This window comes from Budorcas taxicolor, chromosome 5, assembly GCF_023091745.1.
Source record: "Budorcas taxicolor isolate Tak-1 chromosome 5, Takin1.1, whole genome shotgun sequence".
NCBI classification, from domain to species: domain Eukaryota; kingdom Metazoa; phylum Chordata; class Mammalia; order Artiodactyla; family Bovidae; genus Budorcas; species Budorcas taxicolor.
The window spans coordinates 100,512,219-100,531,797 of NC_068914.1; the positions used below are offsets into that span (position 1 = coordinate 100,512,219).

At 36.3% G+C, this 19,579-nt stretch overlaps 1 protein-coding gene across 13 annotated transcripts in view; it reads left to right on the forward strand.

The window, feature by feature from the left end:
• The window catches only part of R3HDM2 (R3H domain containing 2), a 161,647-nt gene that overhangs the window by 23,520 nt on the left and 118,548 nt on the right, over window positions 1–19,579 (forward strand). For all 13 annotated transcript variants that reach the window (XM_052641446.1, XM_052641447.1, XM_052641453.1 and 10 more), the window contains exon 2: window positions 8,114–8,234. The gene's annotated coding sequence lies outside the window, so the exon portion shown is untranslated. The remainder of the gene's footprint in view (window positions 1–8,113; window positions 8,235–19,579) is intronic.

Consider the following 19,579-nt stretch of genomic DNA (forward strand, 5'->3'; position numbering starts at 1 on the left):
ATTCTATCCAAAAGCAAAGGTATATCCAAATACACATTCTTCTCAAGTGCATTTGGAACATTTTCAAAGATCATATGTTAGGCACAAAACAAATCTTAAAAAGTTTAAGAAGATTTGAGTCATATTAGCAATCTTTTTGACCACAGTGGTATAAAACTAGAACTCAGTGGCAAGAGGAAAACTGCAAAATTCATAAACATGTAGAGCTTAAGCAACATGCTACTGAATAATCAATGGGTCAAAGAAGAAATAAAAAGAAAAATTAATAAATACTCAGAGACTAATGAAAAGGCAAATGCAGTGTACTAAATACAAAACCTATAGAATGAAGCAAAAGAGAAGTTCATTGAGAAAATGCCAAAGTTAAGAAACAAGGCAGATCTCAAATAACCTACCTCTGCACCTCTAGGAACTAGAAGAACAAGCTAAATCTAATGTTAGTAGAAGAAAGGAAATAAATATCAGATTAGAACTAGAGTAACAATAGAAGAGATCAATGGAACTAGGAGCTAGTTTTTTTAAAAAAGATAAACAAAGTAGACAAACCTATAGCTAGAGTTACTAAGGAAAAAAGAGGACTCAAATAAGAAATCAAAGAGGAGACGTTAATACCTCATACCTCAAGAGACTACTGTGGACAGTTACATGCCGACAAATCGGACAATGAAGAAGAAATAGATAAATTCTTAGAAACATACTGCCTACCAAAACTATATAATGAAGAAATGGAAAATCTGAACCAAACCCCATTAGAGGTATACCTCATTTTTTTGAGATTGGCTTTACTGTGCTTCACAGATACTGTGTGTGTGTGGTTTTTTTTTAAACAAATTGAAGGTTTGTGGCAACCTTTCATTGAGCAAGTCTCATGGTCCTGTTTTTCCAGTAGCATTTATTCACTTTGTGTCTTTGTGTCACAAATCGATAATTCTTACAGTGTTTCAAGCTTTTTCATGATTATTTGTTTTGGTGATCTGTGTTCAGTAATCTTGTGTGTTACTATTATGTTATCTTGCCATTTTTTAGCAATAAAATATTCTAAAATTAAGGTATGCACATTGTTTTTTTAGACAAAATGATATTGCACAATTAATAGACTACAATATAGTATAAAAGTGCTTTCATATGCACTGAAAGGCCAAAAAATTTATGACTTGCTTTATTTTAATATTTGCTTTATTACAGTGTTCTGGAGCCAAACCTGTAATATCTCTAAGGTATACCTATATTAGTAAAGAGATTGAATCTGGATCAAATAATCTTGATTATTGAGTACTCAAAAAACTTCCAACAAGCAAAAATCCAGGACCAGATGGCTTCACTGGTGAATTATTTAAAGAAGAACTATTACCAATTCTCAAACTCTTCCAAAAAATAGAATGGGAGGGTACACTTCAAACTCATTTTATGTGGCTAGCATAACCCTGATACAAAAAACAGACAAGAACACTGGAAGTAAAGAAAATTACAGGCCAGTATCCCTGATGAATATGATGCAGAAATTCTCAACAAAATATTAGCAAACTAAATTCAACAATACATTAAAAGGATCATTCACCATAATCAAGTAGGATTCATTCTGGAGCTGCAAAGGTGGTTCAGCATCTGCAAGTCATCAGTGTGATACATCATATTAACAAAATGAAGGATGAAAATCATACGATCATCTCAATGGTGCAGAAGAAGGATCTGACAAATTTAACATCCATTATGATACGAACTTTGAACAAAGTGGGTTATAGAGGGAGTGTACCTCAGCATCATAAAGTCCATATTTTTTAAGAAACTTTTTCTTCTATTAAAGCAACTCTTTAAGTCAGAATTCTTTGTAAACTCCTCCTATGGATAAAAACCATATATTATAAGCCCTCAGCTAACATACTCAACTGAAGCTGAAAGCTTTTCCTTCCCACTTTTATTTGACATAGTTTTGGTGATCCTAGTCAGTGCAGTTTAGCAAAAACCAGGCAAATAATAAATTATTACAAAGGAATGAGGCATTCACATCAGGAAGAAAGAAGTAAAACTGTCACTATTTGCAGATGACATGATATTATATATAGAAAATCCTAAACACTCACTGTTAGAATTAATGAATGAATTCAGTAAAGTTGCAGGATACAAAATAGGTATACAAAAATCAGTTGTGTTTCTATACGTTAATAACTCAGAAATTTTCAAAATAATCTCGCTTTCAATTGTAGCATAAAGAATAAAATACCTAGAAATAAGTTTGACCAAGGAGGTAAAAGACATTTACAGTGTATTGTAAGATCTGTTAAGACATCAGTGAAAGAAATTGAAGACACAGATTAGTGGAAAGATATTCTCTGCTGATGGATTGGGAGAATTAATATTGTTAAAAAGTCCATACTGAAAAAGGTCCATACCACTGAAACCAATTTACAGGTTCAACCCCTATCGTATTTCTCATTACATTTTTTACAGGGAACAAACAATCCTAAAATTTGTGTGGAACCACAAAAGACAGCAAATAGTCAAATCTTCAGAAAGAAGAGCATAACTGATGGTATCATATTTCCTGATACCAAACTATATTACAAAGCCATAATAATTGGAGCAATATGGTATTGGCATAGAAACAGATAAGCAGATTAATAGAACAGAATAAAGAGCCCAGAAATAAACCCATGTACTCATGGTCAGTTCATTTATGGCAACAGAGCCAAAAATGTACAGTGGGCAAATGATGGTCTCTTCAATAAATCGTGTTGGGAAAACTAGACTACTGTATTATACCAGACACAAAAAATGGTTCAGAATGGTTTAGAAACTTGAACATGTGACCTGAAACTATAAAACTTCCAGAAAGAAACAGGGAGTAAGCTCCTTGGCATCAGTATTAGGATTCTCTGGATTTAACACCAAAAGCAAAGGCAGCAAAAGTAAAAATGAATGAAGTGGAACTACATCAAACTAATGGAGAAGGCAATGGCACCCCACTCCAGTACTCTTACCTGGAAAATCCCATGGACGGGGGAGCCTGGTAGGCTGCGGTCCATGGGGTCGCACAGAGTCGGACACGACTGAGCAACTTCACTTTCACTTTTCACTTTCATGCATTGTAGAAGGAAATGGCAACCCACTCCAGTATTCTTGCCTGTAGAATCCCAGGGACGGGGGAGCCTGGTGGGCTGCTGTCTATGGGGTTGCACAGAATTGGACACGACTGAAGCGACTTAGCAGCAGCAGCAGCAGCAGCAGCAGCAGCAGCAGCAGCACCACATCAAACTAAAAAGCTCTGCACAGAAAGTGAAAGTGAAGTCGCTCAGTCGTGTCTGACTCTTAGCCGACCCCATGGACTGCAGCCTACCAGGCTCCCCTGTCCCTGGGATTCTACAGGCAAGAATACTGGAGTGGGTGGCATTTCCTTCTCCAGTACATGAAAGTGAAAAGTGAAAGTGAAGTCGCTCAGTAAGGGAAGCAATCAACAAAATGAAAAAGCCTGCTATATGGGAGAAAATATTTACTTATCATATACTTGAAATGGCGATGGCTCCCTATCAGTACTCTTGCCTGGAAAATCCCATGGACGGAGGAGCCTGGTAGGCTGCTGTCCATGGGGTCTCGAAGAGTCGAACACGGCTGAGCGACTTCACTTTCACTTTTCATTTCATGCACTGGAGAAGGAAATGGCAACCCACTCCATTGTTCTTGGCCTGGAGAATCCCAGGGACGGGGCAGCCTGGTGGGCTGCCGTCTATGGGGTCGCACAGAGTCGGACACGACTGAAGCGACTTAGCAGCAGGAGCATACTTGAAAGAGGTATAAATGATTATATATATAAGTTATAAGGATTTATTGGTACAACACAGGGAATATAGCCAGTATTTTAAGGTAATGGAATATAACCGTGAAAAATTATGAATTGTTATATTGTACACTTGTAGCTTAGGTAATATTGTACATAAACTATACTTCCAAAAAATTCGTATATTTGAAAAAAGGTTAGTATCCGAAGTGTACTCATGCAACTCAGTAGAAAAAAGACCAGTCTGATTTTAAAATGGGCAGAGGAGTGTTGGTAGGAAGTTCACTTTTGGAAATATAATTGTCTGAATCTGGAGCTTTTCAGAGGGGCAGAGGTATTTAGATTTTGAAGTACTCTGTACAGAATGTTGTTCAGTCATTTGAACAACAAGGTTATGATTTAACATGAATTTTGGGAGGATACATTCAGACCATTGCAGAGAGGTTAAGTTAGGTTATTCATTGTGCAGCCAGGACAACCCACTTTCATGCTGAAGAAATAGGGTCATGGAGACAAACTTACAGAATGATAAGAGAACTGAGAGGAAACTCCAGGAAATACCAGAATTTAAGAGGCATTTCTGGCCTGAGGGCATTGGATTTTAATGTAAAGATTAATATTTTGGGGACCAAGGCAGGCTAAATCTGTTTCTGACATAGAACCCTTTCGTGAGGAAGGAGCAGATGTAAGCTGTGAAAAGTTGCTGCTTTAACATGGTAGAGTATATTTGTGTTAATGGTGGGCTTATTTTTATTGGTCCTTAGAGGGAATGCATTTTAATTTTTTATTTGAATTTGGATATATTTGGCAATTCACAAAATTTTAGTAAAGTTTTAGTAAAGTTATAGTAAATTTTAGTAAAGTTTTCATATTAATAGCTCATAAGCTAGTTGCCAGGACAGAAAAAGGCTAAAAAGTGATCTAGTCTCCCCATATACTTAGAAGGAATATAAGTGAACAGAGAATGTGATATCACAGAAGTATAATAGTAGCACGTATTAGATGATTTAATTCTTAGAAGATAGTCCCTGTGGATCAGTACTGTATTATCCGTATTTACAGGTGAGGTTCGGGGAGTGTCTTTTTCTGTTCAGGGTGCTATAACAAAATACTGGGTGGCTCATCAACAGAAATTTATCTCACTGTTCTGGAGGCTGAGAAGTTCAAGATCAAACATGGTCTGATTCTGCTGAGGACCCTTGTCCTGGTTAATAGCCTGCATCTTACTGTGTCCTTTCATGGTGAAAGGAGCTAGCGATCTCTCTAGAATCTTTCAGTGTAAGACAGTAAGTTCATGACCTAACCACCCCAGAGGCCTCACCTCTTAATATATTTGGGGCTTAGGATTTAACATGAATTTTGGGAGGATACATTCAGACCATTGCAGAGAGGTTAAGTTAGGTTATTCATTGTGCAGCCAGGACAACCCACTTTCATGCTGAAGTCTGCACTTGTAAGCATCACCTGGAATTTCTTTTTATTAATAGAACAGAGCAAAATTTATACTGGATAGGCAGGAGCTTGGGTTAAAGTTGCTGCTTGTTCTTTTTTACCTCCATGTTTTCATGTGTAATTCCAAACCTGCAGAAAAGTTGAAGGAGTGATACAATGAGCACCCGAATGATTTTACCTAATATTTATTGAATATTTTGTCACATTTGTGCTTTTACACCTTCTTTACCCACTTCCCTCCCTCCCTCTCTCTCCCTCTCTGTCACATTCCACTTCTCACTTCTGCTTCCCTCCTTATACATATACACATTATTATTATTAATTTGTTTTTACTGTGTATTAGGAAATTTCAGACATCAGGAAACTTCACCCAGAATTTCTTAAGCATATGTCACCTAGGAACAAGGTATTTTCCTATATTACTACAATATTGTTATAAAATTCATTATCTTATTTAAAATACTTTACAGTGATATAATAATTATAGTGTATGCTCAGATTTCCTCAATCATATTAATAATTGAGATACTGTTTTATAGCTGTCCTTCTAATCTTAGATTTATTCAAGGATCATGAATTCCATTTAATTTTCATATCTTTATAGCTTTTTAGTTCAGAGCAGTTCTTTCCATTTTTGTGTCTTGGGTCATTGATACTTTTGGAGAGTTTAGGCCAGTTGTGTTGAAGAATGTTTCACAATTTGGATTTGTCATGATTATGTCAATTTTATTAAATAGTTTTGACAAGAATACTGTTTAGGTAATGTTGTGTGCTTCTCTGTGCACACGATGTCATTTTGCCGCGTTATTGGTGATAAGGTGATTACTTAGATGAATTGATACAGGCTGCATTTTTTCTTTGTAAAAGTGCCTTTTTCCCTTTGTATTTAAGAAAATATCTGTAGGATGGTGCTGTTAAGATTGTATGATTCTTTTTCTCTACGTTTTACCCAGTGGTGTTAGCATTTGTTGGTGATCCTTGCCTGAATTAATTATTACATTGGTGGTTACAAAATGTTGATTTTGTCATTCCTTCTCCATTTACTAGTTGGTATTATTCTATAAAGGAGAATTTTATTTCCCCTGTTTTAATTCAAAATGTTGCAGTCCTTTATCAATGTATAAAATACTGACAGTATTTAGTATTATACATACAACAGTTGTTGTCAGTTTGGTCAATTGGAGCACCTTCAAACTAATTCCTATGCTTTTTTCACTTGTCCTGGTCAGGTTCTGAGAACTTCTTTACATCCTGCCACAACAAGGTAGTTGGGGTTCACTCTATACTTTACTTGCTCCAAACCTGGAATCAGTCCTTTCTCCAAGGAACCCTGATTCCTTTAGTGGGGAATGGTTCCTTTAAAGGGGAACTGCTCATATTTAATTATCTGTCCTTTGCTATCTTTATGGGGTCAGTTATTTCCAGTACAAAAAAATGAGTGGATTCCAGACCTAAGACCCTTCTGTGTCTTCCTAGAAGTACTCAGTAATAAAGTGTCTAAATTGAATTATTTCTCAGAATGAAGTGAGTTACAGGCGATGTTGGTGACTTGCCATGGGAAATAATTGGATGTTGTTTAGAAAATTGGCATTGTATTTTTTTTCCCTCTAACTTGGTGGTGACATGTGAAGGTGAAAACAAGTATTTGTATCCTTTTTACTCTTATATAATCCATGCTTTTTTTCCTGTGGTGTAGTGACTTAAGAGTTGTTTCCCTCTTTGTTATTTTCTGCTCTCTGAATTAAAATCTCCTTAGGTAGGGAACCTTGTAATCCAGCTCTTTAATACTTTGTATTTTGAACCTGCATGTTGTATTCATCTGCACATACACTTTACACATTGGTTTGTGAACACAATCTACGAAACTCACATGAATTTAGGGTGTTTATTGTATTGAACATTTATGCTGGAGCCTGGTTTTATGCCTCCTTATGAGGTCTGATGTTTTAGAAAATCCAAAATAGATTTGGCCTGAGAATTGAGATCTTGTACACCCTAGTGGCTAATGGTCCAACAACTTGAGAATGTCCTGCTATGGGACTCTATGTGAAATGAGACATGTCAGTCCTTTCTACAAAACTTTTTTTCCTTGATTTTTAAAAATTGAAGTATAGTTGATTAACAGTGTTGCACTAATTTGTGCCATACAGCAAAGTGTACAAAAAGGTTTTGCATTGAAGGTAAAACTCCTTAAACCTATCTATATATTCCTTTGAAGTGGAAACAAATAAATAAGTTGTGAGGAAATTGCTATTAACATTAAATTTTTTTTTTGGCCGTGGCATGTGGGATCTTAGTTCCCTGATCAGGGATTGAATTGGTGTCCCCTGCATTGGCAGCATGGAGTCTTAACCGCTGGACTGCCAGGGAAGTCCCATGTTTTGTTGAAATATTTAAAACTCTATCTCTGTGTAAGAAACATGGAATATATTTTGGGAGGAGTGATGTTGATCACTTCCAGAAGTTATAGGTAGTAAATATTTTAATTACATGGCTTATGTATTTGTTCTTTTATATGTGGATGACTAGTCTAAGAGTACTTTAAAAATTAGCTGCCTGGCAACATAAACGTGCAGATATTAAAATGAATTGCATGCCTTCCAACTATTTCTGTTAACTTGGCTAAATTTAGAACCCTGTAGAGCTTCTGCAGAATTGAAATCTCAGGGGATTTTAATAGTGAAGACAGAAAATATTTGGCTCTTCGAAATAAGGTAGAAAAAGAATAGCTTCAAATTAATTTTTGCACTGTCACCTGGGCTACTTAATTAAGGCACTGAGGCCAGTGAAAAGTCGAACTGTTCTGAGAATTTTATTTGACTGTTGCTGAAAATTTGTTGGAGTTTAGATTCTGGGTGGTGAAAGGGATAATTTTTTTCCTCCTCCTAGGTGAATTGCTGGAGGCTATCCACTCTCCTTTCTCCAATGTCTCTTCAGATTATGCTTGATAAGTGCAGTTCTTTATACTTCAACAGGATGGATGAGGCAGTACATCTGAGTTAGAGATCAGGTGAGCATTATGCTTGGGTACTGGTGGGTGAGTTTTATGACACTAGAATTGTTTCGCTTATGTGTGGATTCAGACTAGTCTAAGATATTTTGAGGAGAAACTTATTCAGTGTATATTTAACTGTACATGAAATAAAAATCTCTTGGTGGAGTTGGATAGACATAAAAAGTAGCAAATAAAAGGAATGGTAGTTTGAGTAACTAATTTAAATGTAAGTTAAAATAGGGACAGATTTTATAGAGAGTGTATATGATGTGTTGTTTACTACCTGACTTGGCAATTGGAAATGTAAGGCTTTGGTGCTACTATGGTAAGAAATTTTGTGGACATTAGAAAAATGCCCCCAAATTGTTGTAAACCAAGAAAATTCCTGAGTGGAATGTGGTTTTTTTTATTTTCTGGCCCTGGATTTATACAAATGGTGAAATGTAAAAAAATTGAAAGAGAAATCTGCATCTTATCTTCATTGTCAGCCCATGTGCCTTTTTTTCTTCCTGCTTTCAAAACCCTTACTGTTCAGTAAGACAAATGTCATGAGGAGGTAGTAGGGTGGTTTTTCTGTTCTTTTTTTGCTTATCTCTTCATAAATAACACGATTTCTCTTACGATGAGATGGAAAAGTCAGTTATTTTAAAACATTTTTAAAAAGGATAAAGGGGCTATAAATCAACTCTTGATACTTGTAAGTATGCTAATAGACTTGTTTTCCAGTACTCTTGGATTCCAGTTAGGTGGTGAGTTCTTTTTTCCTGGGCTTTGTGACTCTTTCTTTGGGCAGACTTTCTTTAAATTATAGCTGAAATTTTGATTAAATAATTTCAGTGTGTTTAATCAACCACTTAGATAATAAACTTTCTATTTAAGCCTAGTAATGTATAATTTTGTTTTTGTGAAAGAGTATAAATACTCAAGTTTCCATTTGAATTCTGGGAGGAAAGCTTGTGCTTATTAGCTTGCCCTAGCTTTCTGGAGACTTACCATTCTGATGTTATAAAGGGAAACTCAGTTAAATTTGAAAAAGACAATATTATATGCTTTTACTAGAGTAAAATCTTAGTACTCTTTGGGGTGACAGGGAAGACTGAAACCCTAGGTCCCACGGATTTTCAGAGACACCTTGAGTATCAGAAAAGGTATTTGGGACCATTAGAAAAGTCTTGGGACCATTTTAAGGCTGTGGGATCAAAAAAAATTTTTATGTGCATTAAAAGACCTTACTGGCTAGCTGTGGAGATAAACTTGATAATTTATGAACAAAACAACAATAGATATAGTAGGTTAGATTCTATAGTATAGATGGAATGTTGTAGAATTTAGTTGTATCTAACTGTGCAGTATGCTGCTGCTGCTGCTAAGTCACTTCAGTCGTGTCTGACTCTATGTGACCCCATAGACAGCAGCCCACCAGGCTCCTCTGTCCCTGGGATTTTACAGGCAAGAACACTGGAGTGGGTGAAAGTGAAAAGTGAAAGTGAAGTCGCTCAGTCCTGTCCGACTCCTAGTGACCCCATGGACTGCAGCCCACCAGGCTCCTCCATCCACAAATATAAAAGAAAAAAGATAGAAATCAATGTAGGAAGTAGGGATAGAGGTAGGAATTGAACTGGGCTTCAATAAAAGATTAATATATAAAATTTATTTCATTTCAGTGGCTATATTTCAAATATTTATATCTTTCTGAGAGTTGCTTATTTAAGTAACTTTACTATGGAAAATTTCAAACATGTGAAAGCAGTGGAATAGTTAGATGAACTTCCATATGCAGTTGTTAGCTTTTGGCTACTCTTATTTCATCTATAATTCTATCCCCTTTTCTGACTGTCTTGAAGAGAATCTGGTGTATAATTTCACTCTGAATATTTCAGTATATACCCCTAAATAATGACTTTAAAGACATAATATCAATACCATTTATACTTCTAAAGTAATTAACAGTAATTCCTGAATATTAAATATCTGGTGTTCATATTTCCCTGACTGTATCATATTTTCTAAATAGCTTGTATGTTTAGTCAGATAAAGTCTGTATCTTGTAGTTGGTCAGTGTATGTTTAAAAACCACTTAATCCGAATAATTTCCCCTCTCCTTTTTTTTTCCCCCTGTGTATTTGTTGAAGAAACTTGGTTATCTGTCCAGTAATTTCCCACAGAGTGGATTTGATCAGATTCAGATTCAGTGTTTTTGGCTAGAATACTTTATAGTGTACTTCCATTAGGAGGAAGTGTGTGATGTCTGTTAGTCCAATTTTCATGATGTCAGCAGCCATTGATGAACCTTGTCTACATCCTTTCTTGAATTTCATTAGTGGTTATAAAATGATGATATTCAATTTGTATTATTTTAAAATTTATTTTAGCTGGAATTTTTTTTAGCAGTTTTATTTTTTAATATTTATTTGTTCTATTTTTGGCTACTCTGGGTCTTCATTGCTGTGCTTGGGCTTCCTCCAGTTGAAGTGAGTGGGAGCTACTCTTTAGACGTGATGTGCAGGCTTCTCATTGTGGTGGCTTCTTGTTGCAGAGCCACGGGCTCTAGGGTGCACGGGCTTCAACAGTTGTGTTGCATGGGCTTAGTTGCCCTGCGGCATGTGAAATCTTCCTGGCCCAGGGATCGAACCCATGTCCCCTGCATTGGCAGGTGGATTCTTAACCACTGGACTACTAGGGAAGTCCTGGAATACTTTTATAAAGGGATACTTCCCTCATTATTTACTTGGTTACTTTCAGGTGTATCTTATACAGGAAAGGTGAGACAGTTGCTTTGAATCTTTATTTTAATTAATGAATCTTTATTTTCAAAATAGTTTGTTCACTAATATCCTGCAGAGGTGACTGATAAGTTTTTTGAATTGTCATTATGAACTCATCAATTTAAATATATTGATGTGTTTCAGTCTCATTTCTTTTTGATTCTTATTGATCTCTCATTGATTAACTCATAATGGCAAATGGGAACCTCTTTAAGTTGGCTTTAGTGTCCGTTTGGCTGCAAGTGTTGTGGGATCTTAGTAGATTGAACCTGGGACCTTGGCAGTGAGAGTGGAGTCATAATCACTGGACCGCCAGGGAATTCCCTCCAGTGTTCTTTTCATGTGACCCTCCTAGTTTCTTTGTTTTCTGGTCTGACCTGATATTCAGAGATCCTCTTTTCCATTTCCATTCATGGGCATGTAACAGCCATTGCCCCTTTTTTGGGAAATGATGTTTAGAAGCTACAGTCTGGGTGCAAGAGGCACTACTGCTTAGTGGATTGTTCATTATTTCTTGCTGTTTTTAGTGAAGAAGGCTAGGAAATAAGGTTTTTGTCTTTTTTTTTTTTTTGAAAGAAAGTGTATTACAAGTTTTTATCAGTATTTCCAATTCAAAGACAGGACTATAGATTTTTAAGTTCAGTATCTTTAATCTTATGGATTTGTATTTTTCAAATTGTGAAAGTAATAATCTAGTTATCATAAGATATTTAAATAATTCAAAAAATGTAAAAGGTGAAGAACCTGACTCTACCCCAGAACCATTAGTTAACTACTTAACACAATTAATTTAAAGCCTTCATAATGGGTGTTTTTTTCTTTTTTTAAAATTGAAGTATAGTTGATCTACATTATTAGTTTCAGGTGTACAGCATAGGGAGCCAGTATTTTTACAGATTATACTCAGTTAAAAGTTATTACAAGATAGTGGCTCTAATTCCCTGTGTTGTATAATATATCCTGTTGCTTATCTATTTTATATGTAGTAGTTTGTATCTGTTAATTCCATACCCTTAATTTGCTCCACACCCCTTTCCTCTCAGCTTTGGTAACCACTAGTTTGTTGTTTTATATCTGTGAGTCTGTTTCTTTTTTGTTTGTATTTTCATTTGTATTTTTCTAATTTTTCCTTTAAAATTTTTACTTATTTACTTTTAATCAAAGTGTGGTTGACTTACAATGTTGTTAGTTTCTGGTGTACAACAAACTAATTCAGTTATATATGTATATATATTCTTTTTCATACTCTTTTTCATTATGGTTTTTTATAAGATACTGAATATAGTTACCTGTGCTATACAGTAGGACCTCATTGTTTATCCATTCTATATATAATAATTTGCATTTGCTAGTCCCAAATTCCCAATCCAACCCTCCCATGCCCCCTATTGTATTATTTTTTAGATTCTGCATATAAGTGATACACAGTATTTATCTTTCTCTGTTTGACCTATTTCACTAAGCATAATATTTTCTGGGTTCATCCATATTGCTGCAGATGGCAGGATTTCATTCCTTTTTATGGCTGAGGAATATTTTTTGTGTATTGTGTGTGTGTGTGTGTGTGTGTGTGTGTGTGTGTATCTCAGTCTCACATCTTCTTTATCCATTCATAGGTTGATGAACATCTTGTAGTGGTGGTTTAGTCGCTAAGTCATGTCCGACTCTGCAAGCCCGTGGACTGTAACCCCACCAGGGTTGTCTGTCCACGGGGATTCTCCAGGCAAGAATACTGGAGTGGGTTGCCATTTCCTTCTCCAGGGGGTCTTCCCAACCCAGGGATCGAACCTGGGTCTCCTGCATTAGCAGGCAGATTCTTTACCTTATCTTGGCCATTGTAAATAGTGCTTCATGGATATTGGGATGCGTGTATTTTTTTGAATTAGTATTTTCATTTTCTTAAGATATATGCCCTGGAATGGAATTGCTGGATCCTCTGGTATTTCTATTTTTAGTTTTTTTTGAGGAAATGTCATATTGTTTTCCATAGTGACTCTTCCAAATTATTTTTCTCTGCATCCTTTCCAGTGTGAAGTGAGTCAGAAAGAGAGAGACAAATACCATATGATACCACTTACATGTTCATAGCAGCACTATTCACAATAGCCAAAACAATGAGTACAACCTAAATGTCCATCAACAGATGAATGGATAAGGACGATATGGTACATATATACAGTGGAATACTACTCAACCACAAAAAGAACAAAAAAATGCCACTTACAGCAACATGGATGCAACTAGAGATTATCATGCTAATTGAAGTAAGTCAGAAAGACAAATACCTTATTATATCACTTATATGTAGGATCTAAAATATGGCACAAGCAAACCTGTCTACAAAACAGAAACAGACTTGTTGACATTGAGAACAGACTGGTTGCCAAGAGCCAGGGAGAAGGATAGACTGGGAGTTTGAATTAGCAGATGCAAACTATTATTAGGTTGGTGCAAATGTAATTGCGGTTCTGGACCATGAATTTTAAATACATATAACTAGGCTCAAAGAGTCAGACACGACTGAAGCAACTTAGCACACATGCAAGTACGTCTTTACTAATCAAGATAGGAACCGTTATAATCAACACATTTTTAAATTTTATTTTATTTTTCAATCAACACATTTTTGCCAGTGAAAAATGTTTGTTTATTCCTGTAGCGTGGATATCTGTGCTTCAGGATTCGACAAACTCTTGAAAAGCATTTTCTGCCTCCTGCTGGTTGTGGAAGCATTTTCCCTGCAAAAAGCTGTTAAGATGCTTGAAGAAGTGGTGGTTGGTCAGGTGAACGTGACAGATGAGGCGAAACTTCGTAGCCAATTTATTCAACTTCTGAAGCGTTGGTTGTCCTGGAGAAGAATTGGGTCCTTTCTGTTGACTGATATCGGCTGCAGGCATTGTAGTTTTCAGTGCATCTCACTGATTTCCTGAGCATACTTATCAGATGTAATGATTTCACTGGGATTCAGAAAGCTGTAGTGAATTAGACTGGCAGCAGACCACCAAACAGCGACCATGACCTTTTTTTTGGTGCAGGTTTGGCTTTGAGAATGCTTTGAGCTTCTTGGTCCATTCACTGAGCTGGTTGTTGATGATTGTCATATAAAATCCACTTTTCACGTCATGAGCCAGTTGCACGTCATGATCCAATCAAGAAATGGTTTGTTGTTGTTGCCTAGAATAAGAGAAGATGACAATTCAAAAGGACAATTTTTTTGATTTTTGATTAGCTCATGAGGTACCCACTTATTAAGCTTTTTACCTTTCCAGTTTGCTTCAAATTCCAGATGGTCGATGTTGAGTTCTTTAGCAACTTCTCATGTAACTTTAAGAGGATCAGCTTTGATGATGGTGCTCAACTGTCGTTGTTACCTTTCGATGACTGACCACTATGCTCCTCATCTTCAAGGCTCTCGTCTCCTTTGCAAAACTTCTTGAGTCACCACTGCACAATGTTCGTTAGCAGTTCCTGAGCCAAATGCGTTTTTGATGTTGTGGTTGTCTCCTCTGCTTTTTACAACCCATTTTGAACTTGAATAAGAAAATCACTTGAATTTTCTTTTTGTCTAACATCATTTCCATAGTCTGAAGTGTGTGTAAAACAAACAACAAGTAATGTCATTAGCAAAAAAACATAGAACAAGAAATACACATTAAAATGATGTATAACATAACTGTATTTATTCAAGAATGTATTCCAGTATCGTGACAAATTTCAACAGTGCAAAGCTGCAATTACTTTTGCACCAGCCTAGTGTGTGTGTGTGTGTGTGTGTGTGTGAGATAAACAACAAGGTCCTACTGTAGAGCACAGGGAACTATATTCAGTATCCTGTGATAAACCATAAGGGAAAAGAATATGAAAAAATATATAGTATGTGTATAACTGAACCACTTTGCTATATAGTAGAAATGAACATGACATTGTAAATCAACTATGCTTGAAAAAAATAAAAAATTTTAAAAAGACATTAGGGATTAACATTTTCTGAGGCTGGAAAAAGAAAGATGAGAAGTTATTCCTAACGTGAAAAATTACATATTTTTAGATTTGCTCTTTGAATTGGTGTCACATTTATATGATACAAGGTTCTACTGAAAGAAAAAAGTAGAGTGAAATTTTCTTGTTCCTACGATATAAACCAGTTAGTTCCTCTTTCCAGGGGCAAGTAGGGTTACCAGTTTTTGTGTATCCTGTGCACTTACAAGCATGAAATAAACACATACATGAAAATGTTTCTATGTTCTTTTCTTCCTTTTTTAAAAAATGATTGTCTTGCACTTTTCTTACACATACATCAAGTTGTACGTGTTGTTGTGATTCAGACTTATAACATCAAAAATTTCCTTATTCTTGTTTGCATCTGTACAGTATTATGGGCTGTGTATGAAGTTTCTATCATTTACAGTATTTATGGTTATTATTGTGCTGTGTTACCAGTAAGGTTTTTAAGGCAAATCTCTACAATTTAAAATGCTTTTAGGGGAAGAGTTGAGCACAGGGGCGAATCAGGAGTAGTTATGTGTGTTTCTTATTTAAGTAAGTTACATACATTTTTGTAAGCGTTTTCCCTACTCTTTTCATAGTGACTTGTAACTCCTCAAAAAAAAAAAGCATTTTGACTTTTTTCTCAGTTATAAACATTGCTGCATGAATAACTTTGTACATATGTTATTTTGCATATTTGTAAGAATTATTAAGATAATTTTCTAAAGGTATATACTTTGCAGTTTTTATAAACATTGTAAAATTGACTTCCAAATATATATGAAGTTTACATTTCCACCAGTAGTTGATTCAAGATTTGAAAGATAGGATTTAGTCATGGTGGACACATATAAAATAACCACTTTGAAATGTTTCCACACATGTATATTTGGTGTGCATTCAGCTTAGCCTAGTTCATTCAACACAGTTAACTGAGTGCCTCTGAACCAATGTAGTCTTTGGTCTCATAAGCAACTATAGCTGATTAAGCTATCAGGAAAGGCTTTCTGCAAGAGCAGAGCCTTGAAGGACAAGTAGGGCAGGGGAAATTCTAGATCAGCAGTTCTCAAATCTTAGTCTGACTTTTTAACTCTTTAAAAAATTATTACAGACTCCAAAGAACTTTTATTTATGTGGGTTATATTTGCCAATATTTACTATTTAGAAATTAAAACTAAGGAAACATTTAAATATTTATTAATTCATTAAAAATAGTAAATTCCTTCATATTAATGTATGACACACTCTCTAATTTTTTATATATAATTTTAAATTAAAGATTGCACTTCATTTGCAGTTACTAAAAGTATTGGCTATATTCCCTGCATTGTATAATACATCCTTATATCCTATTTTATAACCAAAGAAATGCAAAAAAGCAAAATGGCTGTCTGGGAAGGCCTTACAAATAGCTGTGAAAAGAAGGGAAGCGAAAAGCAAAGGAGAAAAGGAAAGATATACCCATTTGAATGCAGAGTTCCAAAGAATAGCAAGAAGAGATAAGAAAGCCTTCCTCAGTGATCAATGCAAAGAAATAGAGAAAAACAATAGAATGGGAAAGACTAGAGATCTCTTCAAGAAAATTAGAGATACCAAGGGAACATTTCATGCAAAGATGGGCACAATAAAGGACAGAAATGGTAGGGACCTAAGAGAAGCAGAAGATATTAAGAAGAGGTGGCAAGAATACACAGAAGAACTGTACAAAAAAGATCTTCACAACCCAGATAATCACGATGGTGTGATCACTCACCTAGAGCCAGACATCCTGGAATGTGAAGTCAAGTGGGCCTTAGAAAGCATCACTACGAACAAAGCTAGTGGAGGTGATGGAATTCCAGTTGAGCTATTTCAAATCCTAAAAGATGATGTTGTGAAAGTGCTGCACTCAGTATGCCAGCACATTTGGAAAACTCAGAAGTGGCCACAGGACTGGAAAAGGTCAGTTTTCATTCCAATGCCAAAGAAAGGCAATGCCAAAAAATGCTCAAAGTACTGCACAGTTGCACTTATCTCACACACTAGTAAAGTAATGCTTAGAATTCTCCAAGCCAGGCTTCAGCAGTATGTGAACCGTGAACTTCCAGATGTTCAAGCTGGTTTTGGAAAAGGTAGAGGAACCAGAGATCAAATCGCAAACATCCACTGGATCATTGAAAAGCAAAAGAGTTCCAGAAAAACATCTATTTCTGTGTTATTGACTATGCTAAAGCCTTTGACTGTGTGGATCACAATAAACTGTGGAAAATTCTTCAAGAGATGGGAATACCAGACCACCTAACCTGCCTCTTGAGAAACCTATATGCAGGTCAGGAAACAGCAGTTGTAACTGGACATGGAACAACAGACTGGTTCCAAATAGGAAAAGGAGTACGTCAAGGCTGTCATGAGAAACACTGGGCTGGAAGAAGCACAAGCTGGAATCAAGATTGCTGGGAGAAATATCAATAACCTCAGATATGCAGATGATACCACCCTCATGGCAGAAAGTGAAGAAGAACTAAAGAGCCTCTTGATGAAAGTGAAAGAGGAGAGTGAAAAAGTTGGCTTAAAGCTCAACATTCAGAAAACTAAGATCATGGCGTCCAGTCCCATCACTTCCTGGCAAATAGATGGGGAAACAGTGGAAACAATGGCTGACTTTATTTTTCTGGGCTCCAAAATCACTGCAGATGGTGACTGCAGCCATGAAATTAAAAGATGCTTACTCCTTGGAAGAAAAGTTATATGACCAACCTAGACAGAGATATTAAAAAGCAGAGATATTACTTTGCCAACAAACGTCCATCTAATCAAAGGTATGGTTTTTCCAGTGGTCATGGATGGATGTGAGAGTTGGACTATAAAGAAAGCTGAGTGCTGAAGAATTGATGCTTTTGAACTGTAGTGTTGGAAAAGACTTGAGAGTCCCTTGGACTGCAAGTAGATCCAACCAGTCCATCCTAAAGGAGATCAGTCCTGGGTGTTCATTGGAGGGACTGATGTTGAAGCTGGAACTCCAATACTTTGGCCACATGATGTGAAGAGCTGACTCATTTGAAAAGACCCTGATGCTGGGAAAGATTGAGGGCAGGAGGAGAAGGGGACGACAGAGGATGAGATGGTTGGATGGCATCATTGACTCAATGGACATGGGTTTGGGTGAACTCCGGGAGTTGGTGATGGACAGGGAAGCCTGGCGTGCTGCAGTTTATGGGGTCGCAAACAGTCAGACATGACTGAGCGACTGAACTGAACTGAGTTTCTGCCTCCCACTCTCCCACCCCTATGTTGCCTGCTCGTGCCCGCCCCCACCCCTCCCCCTAGTAACCACTGATTTGTTCTCTGTATCTGTAAGTCTGCTTTTCTCTGTTCATTAGTTTATTGTATTTTTTAGATTCTACATATAAGTAACATCACATAGTATTTGCCTTTCTCTCTTTGTCTTATTTCACTTAGCATAATGCCCTTCAAGTCTACCCATGTTGCTGCAGATGGCAAAATTTTGTTCTTTTTATGGCTGAGTAGTATTCCTGTGTGTGTGTGCACATGTGCCTACATGTATGTGTGTATATACACACCCAGTAGTATTGCTGGGTCACATGGTAGTTCTATTTTTAGCTTTTTGAGGAGCCTCCATACTGTTTTCCACAGTGGCTGCTCCAGTTTACATTCCTGCCAACAACGTATAAGGATTCCCTTTCCTCCTCATCCTTGCCGACATTTATCATTAATGTTCTTTTTTCTTACAGCCATCCTGTGAGGTAGTGTCTCATAGTGTTTTTGATTTCTATTTCCAGTGATGTTGAGCATCTTCTCCTCTGCCTGTTGACCATTTGCATTTCCTCTTTGGAAAATTACCTATTCAATTCTTCTGCCCATTTTTTAATAATATACTTTTTAATGAAAACACTAATTTTTTAAAAAAAATTTATTTTATTGAGGTATAGTTGATTTACAATGTTGCTTTAATTTCTGCTGTACAGCAAAGTGATTCATTATACAGAAACACACACGTATATGTATTTATTCATATTCTTTTCCATTATGATTTATTACTAGATGTTGAATATAATTGCTATCATCCTGTATATGATAGTTTGTATCTGCTAATCCCAAACTCCAAATCTATCCCTCCCCCACCCCCCTGACTTTGACAACCATAAGTCTATTCTCTGTGAGTCTATTTCTATTTTGTAGATAAGTTCATTGTGTCTTTTTGTTGTTGTTGTTTTAATTTTTGACTATGCTGTGCTGCATGTGGGATCTTCCCTGATTAGGGGTCAAACCCATACCTCCTGCATTGGAGGTGCAGAACCTTTTTTTTTTTTGGAGGTGCAGAGTCTTAACCAAGGACTGCGAGGGAAGTCCCCATTGTGCCATATTTTAGATTCCTCATACAAGTGATATCATATGGTATTTGTCTTTCCAACTTACTTCACGTAGTATGATAATTTCTAGGCCCATGTTGCCTCAAATGGTGTTATTTCATTCTTTTTTATGGCTGAATAGTATTTCATTGTGTGTGTATGTGTGTGTGTGTATATATACCACATCTTCTTTATCCATTCATGTGTCAGTGGACATTTAGGTTGTATCTGTGTCTTGGCTTTTGTAAATAGTGCTACT